This window comes from Dama dama, chromosome X (genome assembly GCF_033118175.1).
Source record: "Dama dama isolate Ldn47 chromosome X, ASM3311817v1, whole genome shotgun sequence".
In the NCBI taxonomy this organism is placed as follows: Eukaryota; Metazoa; Chordata; class Mammalia; order Artiodactyla; family Cervidae; genus Dama; species Dama dama.
Window position 1 is genome coordinate 87572047 of NC_083714.1, and position 13674 is coordinate 87585720.

At 37.5% G+C, this 13674-nt stretch overlaps 1 long non-coding RNA gene across 26 annotated transcripts in view; it reads left to right on the forward strand.

Annotated features, from left to right (window-relative positions):
- LOC133051943 (uncharacterized) overlaps nt 1–13674 on the forward strand; it is a 77192-nt gene that overhangs the window by 12486 nt on the left and 51032 nt on the right. For 17 of the 26 annotated variants that reach the window (XR_009691958.1, XR_009691970.1, XR_009691945.1 and 14 more), the window contains one exon: nt 12514–12660. The exons of 5 other annotated variants lie outside the window; for them this stretch is intronic. This is a non-coding gene — a long non-coding RNA (uncharacterized LOC133051943). Of the gene's footprint in view, nt 1–1078; nt 1141–12513; nt 12661–13674 lie in introns of all 26 variants that reach the window. 4 more of the 26 variants (XR_009691953.1, XR_009691965.1, XR_009691955.1 and 1 more) reach the window with 3 other exon arrangements.

The following is a 13674-nucleotide window of genomic DNA, read 5'->3' on the forward strand; positions in this document are numbered from 1 at the left end:
TTGGCATAATTAGGTAGATTAGCCTGCACAGGTAACCTGAATGATAAAAAAGTGGTCTTTTCCCTACAGAGAAGTTGGAAATACTCATTGATACAAAGAGAGTCCCTGAGGTCTGTGTCTTTTACCACAACGTATTTTGAAATGACATTTTTTACGTATAAGGATATGAATGTTAGCATGCAATTTAAAAAGTCCTGTTACTTTCTCTATATGGGCCCAAATGGGTTGTATAAATTTGTCTTTCCCTCTCTGAATGCCATTTCTTTTCCTACTACTTCCCTAGCCTTGTTATCCATCTTCTCTTGCTTTTGTGACAGCAGATCTGTTGTTTTTTCTTTTTCTTTTCTCTTTAGGCTAGTCATCTAGCACCTACACATAGCTTTTGGAAATTTCTGAAGTCATATAATATTAATAGTAGTGCTTATCAGTTATAGGCACCTTTTATGTTCTAGGCAAGTGCTTTACACATATTTGTTATCTAATTTTAAATTAACTCTGGAAAGTAGGATCTTTTTCCTACTTTATAGATAATAAAACTGAGGATTGGAGAGGTGTTGCCACCCATGTAAAACAGCCAGCCAGTGGCAGAGCTGGGAGTCACACTATCTAGCATGAAAACAGTCATAGACAATATGGAAACAAGTGTGCAGGATTGTGTTCCAATATAACTTCATTAACAAAAACAGGTAGCAGCCCAGATTCAGCCCATGGACCATAGCATGCCATCCTTGCTCTACAGTATATATACATGAAGTCTTTAAGACAGGAAGACTTGAGGTGATAAAGCAAACATTCAAGGTGATTTTTATTCAAAATACTTATAATAACAGTAATACAGCTATACTTAAGTTAGCACTGGAAAGTGTCTCATGATCTGTGCATTATGTGCATGACTTAATAGTCATCTAGATATTAGCTTGAGTTCTTGGTAGAGTAATAGAATCTTCATGGACCATGTTGTTAATATTATCATCCCTTAAAGGATCCTTTTCCTTGCCACAGGTCTTTCTTTGCATGACTTAGACATGACTGTCTTTATGTTTGTTATTTCTTCTTACTCTTACATTATCATTTCCAGTGTTTGCCTTCTTCAGAATGTCTTCTACCCTACGTAGGCCCAGAAGTGAATCTGATACACAGGTTAGTTGGGATGTAATCACTCTCCTAGCAGTCAATGTAGGGGGCTGTGGCTTTGGTAATTTGCTATATCAAACCCTAAATGGCTTTCAGGATTAGGAGGAATTAATCCTCCCATTGATGTCTCAAAATGTGATCTGGACATAATAACAGGGATCTCAGTCAAGTAAGTGTTGGAAGTAAACATGGAAATAAACATGGAAGTAAATATTTTTCTTTGCCCTTTTTGTTGTATTTGTTATATTTAATACCTTTCCTTGTAATGAAACTACCTTGTATTTCCAGAATAAAATTTCCTATTTTTCAATAATATTGAATTAGGTCTGCTACCTTTGCTATTTTTAAATTTTACTTTCTATTTGATTTTTTATTACTTTGTTTCTATGTTCAAAGTGAGGTTTTGGTTGGAGTGACAGTCTTTGTCAGTTGTTGATGGTAGGGTCATTAATGAAACCTTGTTGCCTAAGCTTTTAAATTTAGCAGATCTCAAGCATGTCCCATGCCATCTTAAATATCTGTGTAATAAAAAAATTGATAATAAACTGAAATTCCCTGGTGGCTCAGTCAGTAAAGAATCTGCCCTGCAATGTTGGAGACCTGGTTCATTCGATCCCTGGGTTGGGAAGATCCTCTGGAGGAGGGCATGGGAATCCACTCCAGTATTCTTGCCTGGAGAACCCCTGTGGACAGAGGAGCCTGGCGGGCTGCAGTCCAGGGGGTCGCAAAGAGTCAGACATGACTCAGCGACCAAGCACAACACAGCACAAACATGTTTTAGTTGGCATTATAATGTAAAAAATAATTTGTATCTGGTATTTGGGTGTTTGTTCAATTGCTGCCCTTCTAAATTTGTGTGAATAATGCTTAATGTGAACATCCCTGTAAATATGTTTTTGCACATATCCATGTTTGTTTCCTATGGCTGGATTAAAAGTATAATTCCTCTAATGTATGCAAATACCTATTTTTTTCCACATCCTTACTAATATACTATATTATGGCTCTTAAAACTCTGCCAGTTGCAAAGGTGAGAAGTGGTCTCCCTTGATATTTTAATTTATTTGATTCCTAATGAGATGGAACAGTTAATATCTTTCTTGGGTCTTATTTTTGAGTTTATTTTTTGCACTGATTTTTAATATACTATATATGTCACGGCTTTTCCTCAATTTGAGATAGAAGTTCATTTTTATATATCTCAAGTATCTTTTTTGTTTATGGTTATTTTCCCCTTGCATTTCATAGTAAAGATAAATATAGTTTATCTTTGTAGTTTCATATAGTTCATGCTTTATTTACTTTTGAATACAAATCTTTTCCCCCTGAGGATCTTCTCTTTGGTTTGTGTTATTTAATTAGTTTGTCTAAATGTCCAGCAATTTCAGGGTTCAGGGGGTAATAGTAAGAGTACTAGTGGGGATCTCAGCAGAAAAAAATTCAGAATCTTTAGTGTTCTGCTTTTTAACATGACAAATATTCTTTCTGCCCCTGTTTCTCCTTTGTGACTTCTCAGTTTTGCTACCACTGGCCTATTCTGTCCTCTGTGGCAGAAGTTGGCAAACTTTTTCTATAAAGGGCCTGATAGTAAATATTTTGGGCTTTGTAGACCATGTGGTTTTTGCCACTGTAGTGAAAGCAGCCAGAAACAGTACATAAACAGACAAATGTGGCTGTGCTCCGTAAAACCATATTTATATAAAAAAGAGGAATGGTGTTGGATTTGGCCTGTAGGCTGTTTGCCAGTATCAGCTCTGTGACATTTTGCGTTAATAACTTTTGCTCTCAAAGTTTCTGCTTAGTCATAGTGGACTTCCTCATGTTCATGACTCATCTCCCATCACAACCTCTTAAAGCAGTTTTTCACCTGTAGTCTCCACTACTGATCACCTGTTTCTGTCCATATTTCACAGTTTTAAGTTTCTGAGCACACAGGTGATAGGCAGACTGGATTCTTTGTATGTCATTAGTATTATGTTCTGGGATGTGAAAGTGATTTGCTTGGCTGTCTACATTCGTGGCTCAGTGGTAAAGAATCTGCCTGCCAATGCAGGAGACACAGTTCAATCCCTGGTCCAGGAAGATCCGTTGGAGAAGGAAATGGCAACCTGCTGCAGTATTCTTGCCTGGAGAACCCCATGGACAGAGGAGCCTGGCGGGCTACAGTCCATGGAGTTGCAAAGAGTCTACATGACATAGCTACTGAACAGCAACAACCAAAAACAACTACCTTATTGCTTCAAAATAACCAGTTCCATATTGCATTCGTTTTCAGGGTCTATTCCTTACAATCCAAAATTTTTTGTAAGAAATGGGCTCATTTGGATCAGTTTAAGAAGTTTACAGAACTTGACTCCATTGTGGTATTATTAATGTGATTCAGTTTATTTCTCTGGTTTTCTGCGTGTCATCTTACTTCTACTTCCATCTGATTTTCTCATACTCTGTCTTCCTCTGCCTCCTAGCTACTGAATCAGTTCAGTTCAATTGCTCAGTCATGTCCAGCTCTTTGCAACCCCATGGACTGCAGCATGCCAGACTTCCCTGTCCATCACCAACTCCTAGAGCTTGCTCAAACTCATGTCCATCGAGTCAGTGATGCCATCCGACCACCTCATCCTCTGTCATCCCCTTCTCCTCCTGCCTTCAATCTTTCCCGCATCAGAGTTTTTTCCAATGAGTCAGCTCTTCGCATCAGGTGGCCGAAGTATTGGAGTTTCAGCTTCAACATAGGTCCTTCCAATGAATATTCAGGACTGATTTCCTTTAGGATGGACTGGTTGGATCTCTGTGCAGTCCAAGGGACTCTCAAGAGTCTTCTCTAACACCACAGTTCAAAAGTATCAATTCTTTGGCGCTCAGCTTTCTTTCTAGACCAACTCTCATGTTCATAAATGACTACTGGAAAAATCATAGTTTTGACTAGATGGACCTTTGTTGGCAAACAAATGTCTCTGCTTACTAAGCTACTGAATACTTAGGTTTTTTTTTTCCCTCATTCATAACTTGAGCTTGTGCAGTCTCTGTAGATGTGACCTCCATTCTATATCATCTTTCTCTCTGCAAACTATCTGTTTCTGCTCTTGTTCTCTGTGTTGCCCAGTTGTCATTAAATTGTGAATCTGATTGCCTGTGGGTTGTTTCCTGAGACCGTAGAGGTAGCAGTTGTTATTTAGCAGGTCTAGGACATTCCCCCTATTGATTGCTATGTGGAAATGTTTTTCTTTCCCTTTTTATAATCCTGAAGTGCTTTAGACTAATACAGCTCATCTGTTGTAGGTATCTCCAGAGTCATTTAATTGCTCTAAAATTAGAAGACAACCCAGTCATGGGACATCCAAAAGTGCCGTACCTAACCATCTTTGGAAGCAGTAGTTTCACAAATGACTACATGACCCTACTTTCACTATATCCTTGAGTCTCTTCCTGCTGCTATCTGGTTTCCTTATCCTCTGTTCTTTTGTTTTTCTTTCTTTCTATTTTAGTTGTGCAGGGTGTTCGTTGCTGCACACTGGCTTTTCTTTAATTGCAGTGAGTGGGACCTACTCTTTGTTATGGTGGATGGGTCTTCTCATTGTAGTGGCTTCTCTTTTTTGCAGAGCATGGGCTCTAGGGCACTGGGCTTCAATAGTTGCAGCATGTAGGCTCAGTGGTTGTGACTTGCAGGCTCTAGAGCACAGGCTCCGTAGTTGTGGTGCATGGGTTTGCTCCGTGGCATGTGGAATCTTCCCAGATCAGGGATTGAACCCCTGTCCCCTAAACTGGCACATGATTTCCTATCCACTGTACCACCAAGGAAGTCTTCATCCTCTGTTCTTTATTCTATTGTTGATGGATAGTTTCTGCTTAATTTTAGCTTCAATTTTCTGTGCTTACCAGTTCATCTTACTTAAATCCTTCATGAGTCTTACATAGGCTGTGGTATGTTCTTTCATTGCATATCCATTCACTTCAGCTGCCTAGTTTTTGTCCCTCTGTTTTTCCTCAGTTGTAAGTTGAATCTAATTTTCTTACCTCATCCTTGTTTGGGGATAGCTTTCATGTCACGACTGGTCATACACTATCGACTGGCTTGTGAATGTCTGTCCTCAGGTCTGATCCTTACTTAGCCTTGATCTGAAGAACTATGGATTCACACAAGGAATAGTTGGTCATAAGAATGCTTTCTTAAGGTAGACTTGTTCCAGTACAGTTTCCTTCAGAATAATTTTAGGCATGAGTGACACTTTGACATGTCTACTTTATTCTATCTGGTTTAGCTCCCTAACACTGCTTGCTGCTTATTTGCCACATCTAGCAAGTCCCTCAGAGTCTCCCTTTCTGAAGTTGGTATAAAATATAAATTCCATATCACAAGCTGGTTTGCACAGCATCTTTAAAACAAGGGATTTTCTGCAAGATCATAGCCAATTCCCTAAATTGAATTCCTCTTGAGGGGTTATTTTGCTTCTTACAGTTGGTTAAGCACTTTTGATTGTTAGAGACAAATTCTCCAGTGAACTAATGACAGGTTATTGGCTGGTGACTTATAGGGAGATAATGATGACTGGGATCACATGAAATTCCAATTATAGGGAGACCTTTTTATGGTTATGCCCATTTAGGGATGGGACCTGGGGCTAGAGAAGCTCTGGGAAACTCAGCAGCAGGAGCTTGTAGAGCTTCATGATAGGATTGTACTATTTATGTAACTTAGCTACTCTTCTTAACTTTTGTGTCTTACTTCTCCTGTTGCCTATCGATTTGCCAATCCACTTTGTTTTACTTTTTTCTCTACCTCATATATTTAGCTTATTCATAGACTCTGTTTACTTAGGGCTTCACCGCCCCCGCCCCCGCAATGAATTGTATACTGTATTTATTTTTGTTAGCTTATAGTTCATTTCTAAAGTTGTGAGGGCTTTACCTTGTCATAAGTTTTGCTTGCTTTTGGCCCTTGTGGCCTCACCTGTCTTCATTGTGTTGGCTTGCTATCTATCCTTTCAGCTGCAGTTTGCATAGCTAACTATGATTAGTATTTTTGATAGCCCAGTTCTAATTCCTAAGAATACAAATGTACAAATGTATTCTTAACACAAATGTGTGTGTTAACTCACTCAGCCATGTCCAACTCTTTGCCACCCCATGGACTGTAGCCCACCAGGCTCCTCTGTCCATGGGATTCTCCAGGCAAGAATACTAGAGTGGGTTGCCATTTCCTTCTCCAGGGGATCGTTCTGACCCAGGGATGGAACCCAGGTCTCCCGTATTGCAGGCGGATTCTTTACCAGCTGAGCCACAAGGGAAGCCCCCATAAATGTACCAGGCCTGACTTATCCCAGTTTAGTTAGATATTTATGTACCAGCAGCATGAGTTTTTGGGTCTTTACTTTTGTGTTTTGCAGTTGCAGTTAGTAAAATTAATGCACTTAGTCTCTGTTTCTTTTACTTTGCTTCATTTCTTCTAGTTTCTATCCTTTATTTCAGGGATTACAACTGCAAATACATGCAAGGTCCAGGTGGAATAAATGTATAAGATGGTTTTGATATTTAATTTCTTGAAACTTTGCTTTTTGTTTTGTTTTGGCTTTTGTTCTGTTGCTCTGCTTTTGATAAACAATGGAACAGAGAATTCTCTTAAAAGAAGAAAAGAGTTCAAATTCAATGGTAAAGAGCATTTGCTGCTTCTAAGGGGGAATGTTTGGGTTTGTGGTCCACTGGAACATGAACCTTTCATCCAAAGGATGAAAGTCATTTAATTGCTCTAAAATTAGAAGAGCAACCCAGTCATGGGTTGGCTCTTTGGCTCCTGTTGATTTTTTCCCAGTAAAAATGCAGCCCAATATTGACATAATTTCCACAAGGAGCCTGAGTTTGAGCCATTAGTTTAAATTTGTTTAAATGCTACAGGCCAACACAGTGTTTTCATAAATAAATGTTTTTATAACCCCACAACTTCTGCTTCTTTATAATTTTGATTTGTTTGTAGTGTTGCCTTTTTCCCATGTGGTATAAAACATGAGTGTGTTAGTTTGGCTTGGGGTTAACAGTTTTCCTTGGATACTATTAAAACTAGGCCACAGTTTTAAATGGAATTGTATAGATTAGAATAGATTAGGAAAGAATAGATGAAGAAAAATGAAAAAAATGAAAATGAGAAAAATGAAAAAAATTATCCTCCATCTGGCAAAGGGTAGGTACTTTGTGAAATTTTTGTTCCAGCTATATGTTTGTATGTATGTGTATCTTTGATCCAATGTAATTGTGTTTCTTACTGTAGATTAAACAACTTTATAAGGCACTGCATGGAATAATGTGAGCAAGCTGACATCCTCTAAGCTAAATCCCTTCTGTAGACAGATCTCCTTTGGTGCAGTGTTTCTTAAAAATCTGGTGGTTGCCAGGAGCTGACGGGAGGGGGGAAATGAGGAGTTGTTTCACAGGTATAGAGTTTGAATTTTGCAAGATGAAAGAGATAACGGAGATTTATTGCTCAACAGTATGAATATACTTAATGCTATTGAACTATACGCTTAAAAATGGTTAAGGTAGTTTTAAAAAAAAACAGGAGTAGTCCATTAAAAAGAAAGTTTGCCATCATTAGAGTATTCTTGAGTATGTTAAATATAATATCTTTCAGGTTAAAAAATACCTGCATGACCATCTTTGTTACAGCCTTCCATTTCTATATACCAAGAGTCAGCAAAACTATGGCCTATGGGCCCACTACTTGTTTTGTTTTTGTTTTACAACCTATGAGTGATGAATGGAGTTTACATTTTTTAACAGTTGAAAAAATTCAAAAGGAGAATAATACGTTATAATGTATGAAAATTATACACAATTCAGATTTTAGTTTTATTGGAAAACAGCCACACATTCATTTATGTATTGTCTCTGGCTGCTTTTATTCTACAATGGCAAAGTAGTTGTGACATAGACCATATGGCTTGCAAAACCTAAAATATTTACCACCTGGCCATTAAAAAGAAACTTGGAAGTTATTCTATTGCAACAGTTAGCAGTTCCCAGATCCCTCACAGCCTCATCTTTGATGTTTTTAAATGCCTAATTAGCAGCTTTATCATGTAGAGTTTCCACTCATAGAGTTCTGAAGATGAACTCCAGTGGCTATTATCATTCTATTCTAATATATGGGGGGGATTCTCACTTCCTTATCTCCTACTGTGACACTAACCAGTTCCAGCAGAGTCACATTTTTGGGGAGCTTCAGTTATGGCTGGAATCCTGTTAGCAATTTCTGGTATTGTAGCCTCTTATTTATTTTATTTTATTTGGGTCAGTGAGGCAATTTGGACCACCCACGACTATGCGTGGCCAACTTCTAAGGTAGACAAAAGTTTCATAGGAGTCCAAATAAAGAAAATCCTGTATTTGAGTAAGACAATTAAAAACTAAAGAAAATTATTTCAATTCCTCTTTTTCTCTGCTTTTTTGCCTTCTTCATTATCACTTGAGCTTTAGTTTACTTCCTAGATTTATTTATATTCTGCTTCCTCATAAATTTTCAGTTATTCGTTACTAAACTTTGCTTATTGCACCAGTGTCCTTGGCTGTACCTCATGTTTCTCAGCACTGTCATTTAATATTCAGCTCCTTCTGCTTCACTCTTTTTGCATTTTACAAAGTTTATTCCTCAATGCAAGGATTTAAGTGACTTAACTCACCCCTGCTTAGGTAGTCAGTTTTCGAGACATGTAATGACATAGCACTTAGATAGTGTGTCTCACACCTGGTACATTCTGCTCTGGATGACAGGATAGGTCATATACTAAAATTCATTGCTCTCTGAGACTGCCTCATCTCCAGAGCTCTATGAATGAAACAGGTTGCCTTGGATGAGACTGAGTATAGCCACCACTTGATTCAGGTGTGTTTGTATTGCATTTCTATATCTTGGACCACTAAGCATATGTAACTCTCATTTCATTTTCTTGTTTCTAAAGATACTTCTGTTTATACTTTTCCAGCTCTTACTTAAGCAGAAATGTTGGAGAGTAAGTCCAGACAAATGCTACAGTCTGAGGTGATGTCATGAGGCCACTTTAGAAATTTCCCTGCCAATTTTAGAAGTATCCACCTATCTGTGATCTTTTTGACCTCTTTAGTTTTCTCTGTTGTGATTGTACCAAAACCTAACTTCATTGACTGTGTGGTCCTGTGACAATAACTTTGTCACAGTTCCTGTAGGCCCTTAACATTCTAGCCTGGGTTGTGGTGGGTCTGTCTATTCTCTGCCCCACCACCAACTAATAACCAGGTCTAAATATTTTACTTCCTGCCAAAGTTCTGGTTATGTATCCCAACTCTACATTATTTTCTAAATTACATAGGATTTCTGGTTTCAAGAAATAAGACCTAGCATCTTCAAGTGCCGCCTCCCCTTTATTCATAAACACATACACTGATAGATTTCCAGTGCCCCAAAAGCTTTCTTTCAATCATATACTCACATGATATACTATTTTATGTATTTCAAGTAATTGTATTTTAGGTGAGTGTTTTACAGGGTGCAGAAGGTGGTCAGTTTTTCAAGTATTTAACTCTATGGACTTTTGACAATTTAGTTTTCACACTGATAAAGGTAACAACTAACATACAGTTCTTACCAAGTTCCAGGTACCATTCTAAATTGTACATAAACATGGCAGACACATTATAATGTGGGAAGAAAAATGTTTGCATACATGATGAAGATAGATTAAAGAATATGTAATCTTTTGCAAAAATAAGAACTTAAATCCATTGTTCATTTTAAAAACTTCACATTGAAAATAGTTTTTAAAGAAAGAAAGAAAACACAGGATTAGCTCAAGATATAGACATTTACCATATAGATACACATAGTAAGATATCCACAGCAAAGAAGATAGAGATTTCATAGGAATCTTACAATATGGCATCAAATTATGTCTGTGGTGGCTCTAGGAACTTAAGCATGTTGAATTTGTAGACCTTTTCCATTGTGCTGTTGACTTGAATTAAATCAGCTATTTGATTTGCTATTCTACATTCTATTCTCCTCTCTACTATTTTTTTACGTCCTCCTGACTGACTTTGCCACTACCCTACTTTGATGAGGCTTTCAGCTTCAGCTTTCACTGGTAATGACCTAGTTTTCATTGTTTCTACTTAAATTCCAAAGAGTGAGAATGTAATTGGCCTAGTTTATTTTCATTTGTGCAGTGCCTTTTCATGTTTAGACATGTCATAAGCTGCTGGCAATGTATGGATTGATCCCATCAACTGTACTCAGTGGAGAGGATGTAACACTAGATAATGTGAAACAAAAGCTGGTCATTAGGGCTATGCTACAGCTGTGATGATAGATAGGGTGGTGGTGTTTAGAAGGATGTGAGAGTATATTTGTAAAAGCCTGAACACTGGACACATTTAGTCCAATGGTTCTCAAATTTAGTAACCTATGATCTAATCCATGTTATTCCATGCCTATTAGAATGGTAACTGAGCACCATGTCTAGCTATGACAGAGATACAGTCATGCTTTCCAGGGTCAGCACCTCATGGTTATATTGGAATTTGCACATCATTGTCAGAAGAGAAATAACTGTCAAACCCTACTTTCCTTATTTTTGTAGTTGTTATAATACAGCCACTACCAATTGCCTCAGTGCTTCACCTTCAGTGGGTGTATGTATGAGTCACAAAGGCAGTTGTCTAATTAGTGGCTTTGGCACAACATAATCTGGACTTCTAAAAAACATTGAATCCTGGTATCTGGAGGGAATTGTGTATGATATTTCACCTTATTGTCATATTCTAACAATTTCAAATGTTTTATATTTCTGCTGGGGGTCTGTTTCATGCAACTGTATTTCTGATGCAAATTTCTGAACTAAATTGGCTCTTTTGGTCTCAAGAAATGAAAAATCACTTAGCCTATCTCATTAATAGGGGTTTATCGTATATAAATATGTTGAACAATGTGGAATATGGGGCTTTAATAGAAATTTAAATATAGGAACAACATTGATTATGGGAACTGGATTCGAACATCTCTGGGCAACTTAACAGCAGGTTAAGGTTCATTCATTAAGGTTTGGTTCATTACTCTTGTGCTACATCATTGACATCACGTAGCTACCCTGCATTTGCTATTCCTCCTAGGTCAGTGCTTCTCTTTGAGAGCTGTACAGTAGAATCAACTGAGGAACTTTAATAATAAACCAGGGTGGAATACTGTGATTTAGTTGCCTTGGGCATCAGTATTTTTAAAGTCCCTTACTACTGTTCATACTTCTTTTGCTATTCACTGGCTTCTCAACCTTTATTTCTCTACCTTCCAGCTTCTGTACTTGTGGTATTCATGCATTGTATTTACCTTGTAAATTAGCCTTCTCTTGACCTTCATGCACTCCCTTAGAAGCTCTTAGAGAAGAGTCTATGGACATGACAGCAAAGTTAAAGTACCTATTGCAAGAGTAAACTTTTCTGTAAAATTCCAAATAGCAAATATATGAAGCTTGTGGTCCACACAGTCTGTTGTAACTATTCACTCAGGGAATCAACCAGAGACAGCAAATGCAAAATTTGTCTGCAGCCAGGTTTGACCCATTGGTCATAGTTTGCTGACCCCTGGTCTGTTCCTTCCTTGTTCATAGCAAATCTTGTTTTATTCTTTCACAGTGTCTACTTAGCTGCTGATCTCCAATTCATCATTAACTTGAATTTAAGAATTACTTTGTAAAATTCTGCTTCATCTAAAAAAAAATAAACTCACTTAAGAATAGTTACTGTAAATAGCATCTGATTTGTAAATTCATTTGGTAAGAATTAACATGCTCGTAACAGTTCTTCTAGAGACATTTAGTCAAGTTTTTTTATGTCCTAATCATAATTTTCATCACATAGATTCCCCCCAATATTTGTTATGTTATTCCTTAGGAATTTTATGCCATATGTAGCCACAATTTTTTTATTAATTTTAATAGCTGGTTATTTTTCCTAGCTTATTTCAAAATGGAAGTACTTTTTTTCCTGGTTATAAAATAGAGAGGTACTTTTATAACTAATTCAGATAATACAAGGATATAAAGAATGCAGTTAAGATAAGCTGTAATCCCATCATTCAGCTAAAATCACTGTTAAATTTTTGGAGTATAGACATGAATGTCTTTGATGTTATTGAGCACATATTTTGTTTAATTATGCCTCCTGTTCAGATTCTGTCCTGATTAAACAATTTCATGATTGTAATTTGGCTATAAACAAAGAATATGCTCCTTGTGTGGAAACAAATATTCTGGTTAGATAGATGGGTATGTTTCTTGTAGTAAATTAAATTGGCATGTTGAAGATTATTTCCCTCTCATTATATGTTAGCTATGATGATTATCCTTGTAATTTATCTTTATACAGTTGACTCATCATTTCCTTACCAAGCATAATTTTTAGTCACAGAAGTTGCAATGGATTCTTTCAAGGCCTTTAAGCCTGGTTTGTTTCCATGGAAAAGAGCATAACAGAAGATTGAGTGTCGAAATGTCCCTGGCAGCAGGCATGAATGTAAGTATGCTTTTAGAGAAGTATTAGAGAATATGGTAAAAATCAGTGGTTATAGTTTGTTAGGAGAAACTCCCTCATTTTCTAATTGTACCTAGAGAATTACTTTAGTCAGTTCAGATGTAGCAGCATGTATATGCTTTGTCTTGTTCCTGAGGCACAGTTGCTGGAGGTTGGCTACAGTGGGCCACCAAAGGATTTTTACCCTTGTTGAAGTCACCATAGCTTACGGTGAACAGTGCTGAAGTTCGTGGTCTCCAAAGGAGAGGAATTCACTCTGGGACCAAAGATGGGGTCCCAGTCACTCAGAGCTTGGTGCAACAGTTTTATTAAAGTAACAGCGGTAGAGAAAGCCTCCAGCAAAAGGCACCAGAAGTGGGTAGGAGAGTACCCACCCTCACTAGTTTAAGCAAGGCATTATATACTTCTCAACTAGCTGCTGAGAATAGATAAAAAGAATACTTCCAGGTTGTAAGAGTTCCACCAGACCCTTTTCCAAGGCATACATCCTGAGATAACTTCTGTACAAGATTAGCCAGGGCACGAGATTAGCCAGGGAGGATGGTTCCAGGAAAGATACACTGTTGATGTGTAATTAGGGGTACAAGTCTTAAGAAACAGGTTCCCAGGCAAAATTTTTTACAATTTTAATCACTAACAGAGTCTAAGAAAAGCATACCTATGAGTAAGCTGTATTATTGCACTGTGTAATCATTAGTTCCAGACCTAAAGAAAGGCCAGGTCTCAAGCAAGATATATTGTTGGCAATACCTGTTGCAATACTGGTTGGGGGCTTAAGAGAAGCATCTACATGACTAAGGAAAAAGACTGTGAAAAAGAAAGAATATTCTCCTCCCCCTTAAAGGGGCCTTGACTTGCTATCAACCAGCCTAAGTTAACTCTCTCACAACTAGAGAGAATTACATGAAATATTTGTAATTGAAAAGTATGCATACCTGGTTTTAGTAGCCTGGAACTTGATAGTAATGTCATTAACTGAAAGTGGGATATAAGATA